Below are 8258 nucleotides of genomic sequence, written 5' to 3' on the forward strand. Positions count from 1 at the left end.
GAAGGCGCAGCGAGCGTTTGCTTTCCTTGGCAGGGTCCTGCCACATGCACATTCCTCGTTGTGTTAAAATACAATGTGCCCTCCCAAACTGGATGACCCATGTTGGCTGTTATATTTTATCTGTAATCTAGCCTCCCTAACTCACCCTCAACTCTGGTCTTGAAAATATTTGAGGGGGAAAAAGAAGAAGAGGAAGAAGGAGAAATATATAGGGAGGGTGTGGCAGTGAGGGGGTGGGTGTCTATGAAAATTTATGTGCTGAAAAACAGCTGTAGAATGTTTAATGTTTCAATGAACATTTTATGTTTACAATAAAAAATCCTCCAGCCAAGAAGGTCTTTAAAATGTCACATTTCCAAGATCCAAGAAAAAGAGGCAAAGGGAGAATATCCCTACAAACCCCTCTCTGAGGAGTGACCCCCAAACACTAACCATTAAAATGAGGTCCCTCCAGGTTGTGTATTATAGCGCCCAGCTTGGCTACGGGTGGGAAGGGAATAATGGTCATACACTCTGGGAGACTGGCACCGAGAATGAAAAACATGCTCATTTTTCTCAAAACCAAGTACCCGTGGCATGAAGCCTTGGAAACCCAGGCTTTGAGACGGGGCGGTGAGGGAGTGCGGGGAGATGCCCAGCTCAGCCAAGAGCTTGCTCAAAGATTTGACTGCAATCAATCAGTCCACCAGCAGGAACGGATCAGGTGCCATGAGGCTGTTCTTCCAGGAAAGAGCCTGGCGGAAAGGACTCTGGCTTTGACACAGAGAAACAGGTTCAGGTCCAAACTCCACTCTGAACTGGCTCTGTCTCCTTAGGTAAGTTCTTTAACCTCTCGGGACTCCAGTTTATGCATCAATAAAATGTAAGTGGCAAGCAAGCATCACTGGCCGGCTCCAAATAAACGGTGTGTGCTGGGGAGCGGGAGCTGGGGAAGCCAGGCACTGGGGTGGAGTCGCATCAGGGCGGGCTGTGGGTATCAGGTAGAGAAATTAAGACTTGATGTGGCAGGAAACTGGGGGCTGTTAAAGCTTTGAGAAAACTTGGAGTCTTGTTTTATTTTGCTTAACCTATGACTGTAGTCAAATTGTTGTGTGAGTTTTCAGGCCAAGGAGCCAGTTTTACTTTTTATCTCTGTTGTAACTCATACTTTCCTCATTGGTCTCAGGTAACAGAAATGCAGGGTAGCCCACAACCCCTTCCTAACCTTGTCCTTTCTTTCTTCCTCTGCATACAAGTCTCACGCAACTATTCAAGCAAATAACTACAAACCAAAGGCATGAACAGCTTCTCGGGCACACCTTGCAGTCGTGAGCCTATGAGCTGTATACGTCCTGTTCTTTTAGTTATTATGGCCTCCCCCGGCCCTTCTCCTAGCAACTCCTCCTGGGGCCTCCAAGTCCAGCTCCAGTACCACCTTCTCCTCTGTGTCTAGTGTCCCTTACAGTGGCTCTGATAGCGGGGCCTACTCTCCTGTACTTGGCCCTCACCAAGGGTAGCTACTGAGTCTTAACCATCTGGTGTCCTCTGCGTGTCATTCAGCGCGCGATGCCGAGTAGGTCCCCAGGGAAATTTTGTCGGTGAATAGGTGAATGAATGAATAAATGAAAGGTGGAAAACAGTTTCCTGTTTATGATGGCGGAAGATGGGACTTCTCGCCTCTGAGAGACAAATACACCAGTGTTCCCCTTCTCAGCTCCCACCCACAGAGACGAGACACCCTGTGTTGTCCTGGGCAGGAGGATGGTCCCCCTTCGCCAGCCTTCGCCTTGCCCTGGGAACAGATAAGAATCAGGGACGGACTTGCTGTGCTGTTTAGCAAGGAAACCTTTCAGACTTCTAGAGAAAGATGCTCAACCTTCTCCTCTGAGGAGAAGGGTGGGAGTTTCCTTCGGGGGCTGGTACAGTTCGCTTCCTGTTCACGATCTCTGGGGTATGGTGTGGACCGTGCGTGTTGTGGGGGATGTTCTTGGGAGACGCGAAGGAGACCCCTTCTGTTCTCCCAGAAGCCAGGGCACTCTCTTTCCTCTCTTTGGGGTGCCCAGAAAGTGGCCAGTGCCTGACTGGATGCCACACTGAGGAGCCACTGTGAACCTTGACAGCTATGGTGGCGGCTGCTCGTGGACAATTTCAGATGAATCCCCACAGAGTTTCGTAAGAACACCAGATACAGAAGAGATGAAGGATGGGAACTCACATGATAAACTCGAAGTGAAAACAAAACTGTGTCACCAAACCCCATGTGAACTGAAACCACAGGGCAGGGTGCTCTGAGTCTCCAGACACAAACAGTTTACCCCCGTGTGAGTCACCAGTGCGGCCCGAACACCGTCAGGGACAGAAGACCCCTGCTGAGTGGGTTTACTCACGGTGTTCTGGGGACCCTCTGCACTTCCCATTCCTAGGGAAGTATTTTTATTTCAGTAGAAGGAAAGAGGACAGTTGTAGGGCACCTTCTAGGCTCTGCTCGATGCTCTATGGTCAGATACCAATGGGTTTTCACAGTCACGCTGCCTGGGAACAAATTATCCCACCCATCTGCACCCGTGGTCCCAGTGCCCGGGGCCGGGATTGGCATTCTTTCCTCCTGCCACACTTCACCAGCGGTCACGCTGGAAACCTCGCTGGTCACAGGAGTGGGAGCGTTTCCTGCTCTCCCGGGGCCTCCTGGCCGTTTTGGTCCTGCACTACTGAGGGGGAATTTAAATTCTGAGCATACTCCCTGATAGCTGTTCGCTCATGTATCTGCAAGTGATTATATACCACTCAGTGTACTACTACAAAACATTCAAACAAGTGGGAATGGAAATAGGTTGAGGTAAAAGTAAACAGAAGCTGCAATGCTCCCTTACTATATCTTACTGCAGAGGTCAGAGGGTAGCCAGATTTTTTAAAAAACAAACAAACTTGTGGCCTAGTTAACTTTGGAACACGCTTTGACTAAAAAACGATTCATTGTTTTTCTGAAATTCAAATTTAAACGGGCATTCTGCATTTTTATTAGCTAAATCTGGCAACCCCAAGAAGTCAGCAAATGTTTCTGTTAAAAGGCCGTAGCAAATGGTCCAGGCTTTGCAGGCTAGCTGGTCTTTGTTACAATCAGTCAGCTCTGCCGCTGTAGTGTGAATGTGGCCCTAGGCAATTTCTAAGCAAGGGGTGTGGCTGTGTTCCAATAAAACTTTATTTATGAGAACAAGCGGTAGGCGTAGTTTGCTGGCCTCTGCACTAGCCGACCATCATGGGTGCCCCCCACCTAGGAGAGCCCTGGTCTGTAAAAGAGAAGGGCCTATATTTGCACAGTTCTCCAATAACATGACATAGAAGAAAATGATTGTCTTGTATTTTCTCTGGGGGCTGGGGGTGGGGGCAGGTAAGCAGGCAGAGGACGGTCATAACAAGCCCTTGAATAATGGGGTGGGGGGGCGGTAAGAAGCACAATAACAGGAGCATGCTGGAACCACAAACACACATGTGCATGCACACACACATGCACACACTGAGGAACTGCTACAAGCAAGACACCAGCTCTGGTGGGCCTGTGTTCAGTGCATCAAATTAAATGCTTCCCCTGCCCCAGTCACTAGCGATTCAATAGGCCAACTGGCAGCCATAACAACGCATTAACCTTTTTGCCAAATCGATTCCACCAAGTCCCCTTCCAGCACTAAGAGGAATTAAATGGCACCCCCACACCCTGGAGGAGTGGCAGAGTCTCAGTTACCATACACTCTGGGATCCTCTCTGCACCTGGAACCTGGAGTTCCTGCTCCTAAACTCCTCAACCGAGGCCTTCTAACCATCAGAAAGCACAGGAAGCTGGTTTCCTGGAGCTGTTCGCCCTCCCCTGTGCAGCCACCTGGGTACAGAGGTCCAAGCAGAAGGCTGCTGCCAACCACTATTACCAGTACCATCCACAAAGATCATGTCAGCGTTTGCTCTGAGCCAGACGGAGCTGCCTGACTTAACTTCCAGGAGCCCCCATGACGGTAATTTCAGATGGAAACTCGTAGGCACAGGGGACGATCTATGTCACATCAGCATTTTAAAGATGCCCGAAGACCCCAGCCCTTCCTGAAGCCTTTCAACTTTGGCTGGTTGCGTTGAGGCTCCTTTCTAAGAAATGGAGTTCTCGGAAGATGAAACCGTTTTCTAACTCAGTAGCACTGCGCGGCGCAGGGGCCGCTGCAGAGGTCGGCCGTGCCTGGGGGCCGCCAAGACGAGGCTGGGGACTAAGGGCCCAGGTGGAGTCAGTCAGAAGTAGAAGGTGGCGACAGTGGGAGGCGCACTTCAGTCCTGGGCTCCTGGAGCATGTGTCCTTTGGGGATACAATTGGGAGAGAGAGAGTTACCTCACTTGAATGAGGGGTGTGTGTGTGAACAGGAAATGCACAATTTTGCTGTTCTGTCTGACCGCAATTGTTCAAAAACACATTCCCATTTCTTTGTGCAATAAGGGACCTCTCCACAGCCATCCCGGCCCAGTCCTCGGTTCATCAGGCCTACTGTTGCTGAATCCACGTTGGCCAAACTGTCCCAGACGCAAGTGGAACCCTCAAACTTCTGAGGGTGGGCAGACTGCTTTCTCAAAGAACATGGCCCCAGTAGGCTCCTCAGTAATTGTTGCCTAAACGTGGTCCTAACTCTTTGCAGTCCGTGTGGAGGAGAAGGCCTGGGCACCCAGCCCCAGTCCCACCAGCTCGCCCTGACCAAGCGAAGCAGACATCCTTCCCTGAGCCCCCACAAAGCATGGCCTCAGGGTCACATGGTTACTCAGCAAGCACCTTTGGAGCCACGTACGTCGGCACCCAGAGGAAAAGGCATAACCTCGGCTTTGGGGCGGTCACAGCGAGGCTGGGAAGTGACCCAGGACACAGAGGTCACTGTGGCCTGCCTCAGGCTCCACGCCTTTGCAATCATGACATAGAGTGCTGACCCCTGTACTCCAATGACAGAGGACGTACAGTCATCCAGGGAGCCATGTCTTCTAGCTGTTGAATTTTGTCCCATCATCCTATGTCTTCCTAGGGCCAGGACTAAACTGGCAACACAGGATATGGCATTTAGGGGGTCCCAGTGATAAGGGCAAAAAAAGAGCACTGTCTAATAGGTACAAAAACTTCAAGACTGGGACAATGTTGAGGGGGACATTCCTGCCCACCCCTACCTCCTGATCGTTGGGGTGAGGGCGAGGTGACTGTGTGGCTAGAGACACAGGCTCCAGGGCCACGTAGCCCTGATCTGAGCTGCACCGTGGCCACTGTTTGCTCATGTCAAATGGGCAGAGTCTCACCAGGCTCAGCAACTGCCCCGTTCAGCGGCAGGAACAAAGGAGATCATGGCATTGAGGAAGCTTCAAAAACCATGGAGTGCCATTAAAAAAAACTGTGAAGGAATGTGAAGGGACTAGACCAACGAGCAGCTGACTTTGAGCAAACATGAACTTTTCTAATAAAAGTGAGAAGAAGAAAAATGTACTCACATTTTAATATGCCAATAGTTCCAAGCAGTAGATGTCTGACTATTGAAAAATTCTTTTGTCATGACATTTCGTTGGTCAACTAGAGCTGCCTTTTCATTTGTACATTCCAGAGTCTTACGTAGGGAGAATCTTCAGATTATGCATTACACATACGTTATTATAATAATGAAAAAGTAATAATGGCAATGACTCGATCTCACGCAGTGGTCAGAGCACATTTAATATGTAACATTTGGAAGGGGGAAAATTACCTATTCAAGTCCAACGGCTCCTGAAATCTTAAAGTGACTGCAGTCTCCTCTCTGTGACAACCTTCTGAACTTTTATAAGTCAGACACACATGAGGGCTTAAATATGTCACTTTTACCTAATAGAACAGTTCTTCAAAAAGACGTAATCAGAACCTCTAACAGGTCGGCAGTTGGCAGCTGCCACTTAGGAGCGCACCTTGAGTTGCTTGAGGCCACACAACGCAGTCAGGCTGTCACCGTGAGGTCCCTGTTACATGAGAAGTCACAGAATCCATTAGCACCTTTCTCCCAGGATGGGGAATGTGGATTAAAAACAATAAACACTGATAAAGGCAAATGGCTGACTGGGAACTCATGGCCTTTGGGAGGGGCAGGTGAGAGCAAAGAGTGACCCCAGGGACGCGCAGGCATCGCCTCTGCATGCGCACTGGGCAAGCCTCTGCCAAACAGAGGGCAGGTCCGGAAGCGCTGGGGGAGTCAGCCACGTGCCAGGACATGACCTACAAGACCGGGATCTTTACATGCTTTCTTCTCTTTCCATATAACCCAGTAAATTTCATTACTTTGAGCGTCCCCTCACTTATCACTGCAAACCGAGTGTCTTCGGGGACCTGTTCAATGGGCCTCTGTGACTCGGGCAATAACAACATGCACAATGGATAAGTGAAAAACACTGTGTGCTATGGAGAGTCAACAATTTAAGTGCATGTTCACTCTGTGTGTGAAAATCTGAGACACCGATGGCAACGATGAGGAGAGCGGCAGAAGCCACTGTTCCGTCTCCCAGCTTTTGAGGTCTTCTCTGGAGAACCTTCTTTGGCTGATGTCCTTGTTCACCTCACCCAGGACACTGGGGGAGAGACAGCTCCCACTGGAAGATGACCTGTGACTACCTAACGTGGGGGTCCAATAGCCCGGCCCTCCGGCCTTAGTGTGAGACAGCTCTGAGGTCCGATCTGCTCGGCAGAGCCCCTACCGCCCTGAGCATCAGGCCAAAGCTAGACATCACTTAAAATCACATCTTCTCTTAACTTCTCTCCCCTTCCCTACCTTGCTTTCCTCACCCATTAGAGGTTTTTCCAGAGAACACTTATTCAATAAAGCACGACAGCCAAACTCCCATGTCCAGCTCTGCTTCTAGGTGACTCCATCTAAGACAGCTTCCACAGAATCAACAAAGGACAGAATCTTGTGAGGTTGGTTTACCAGTTGTCTGACAGGTAAATTGAGAAGGCCGGCCTAATGAGAGGTAAAAGGAAGAGACCAAGCGGGCACAGAATTGATGGGTAAACAAAAATGTATTCAGATCCCTGGCCCCGTGGTAGATGACACATTTGCACAGATTCTGTCACAGGGTGTGGAGCACAGGGCATGGAGCATTCTATGATCCCCAAGGCCTTGACCAGACACCGCACCTAAAGCAGAGCAGGTAAGGAACCTTGGGTTTCAGTCTGCATCACTCTGTGAGGTCAGAGACCACTGGTGCCATCATGGAGTAGGACCAGTACGTAGGCCAGAGGGCGAGGTGGCCGAGGAAGACATGGTGACTCCATAAGAAGATGAAGACCCCAAGACCAGGGGACCTCTCTGCTATCTCCTCAGGCACAGGGAAGGCCTATACCTGCAGACACTAAAAGGTGACTTGTGAATGTGTGCTCAGAACACCTACATGGCTGAGGGTAAAATCTAAATGACTCGTGGAGCCTCTCTATTAGTCAGGGTTCTCGAGGGAAACAGAATCAATAGGACATAGACACACATTCATTTATTTATTAATTATAACAGTTTGGCTCATGTAGTTATGGAGGCTGAGCAGTCCCAGTAGCTTCAGGATAGCTAGACACGCAGGAGAGTCAAACGGTGCACATTCCAGTCTGAAAGCTGTGGGCTTGAGACTCGAGAAGAGCTGGTTTCCATTTGAATCCAGAGGCAGGAAAGGACCAACATCCAGCCCGTGGCGGTCAAGCAGAAGGAGTTTGCCCTAACTGGTAAAAGAGTCAGCCTTTCTGCCATTCAAACCTTCAACTGATTAGACAAGGCCCACCCACATTAGAGAAGGCAATCTGCTTTACTCAGTTTACTGTTTCAACTACTAGTCTCATCCAAAAAACACCCTCATAGACATACCCAGAATAATGTGTGAGCAAATATCTGCACACCCCATGGCTCAGTCAGATTGATACGTAAGATTAATGGTCATGGTCTTAGTTACATATAAACCAACTCTGCCCTCAAGCTCAAGTAGATCAAGGGCCTGGTATGTTTCCCAAATAGATACAGAGTTAGTTCCACTGACTAGTAATGTCAGTCAGCAGCCCTCAAGATTAAGAATGCAAAAGACTAATAGGTTCACTAACACAACAAATATTTATGAAGTTCTGATTAGGAATATTATGGGAAAGTGTTATGGGCAAATGAGACTTGCAAATACAGAAAGTAAGTTCAAGACTTCTGAGACTACACACAGAGGGGAAATTTTTTTCTTAATCGGTTCTCTCATAATCCTTGTACTTACTATAAAAAATAGCACGA

Source organism: Pteronotus mesoamericanus, unplaced genomic scaffold (genome assembly GCF_021234165.1).
Source record: "Pteronotus mesoamericanus isolate MK-2021 breed Mesoamerican mustached bat unplaced genomic scaffold, CSHL_Meso_final contig_52, whole genome shotgun sequence".
Taxonomy (NCBI): Eukaryota; Metazoa; Chordata; class Mammalia; order Chiroptera; family Mormoopidae; genus Pteronotus; species Pteronotus mesoamericanus.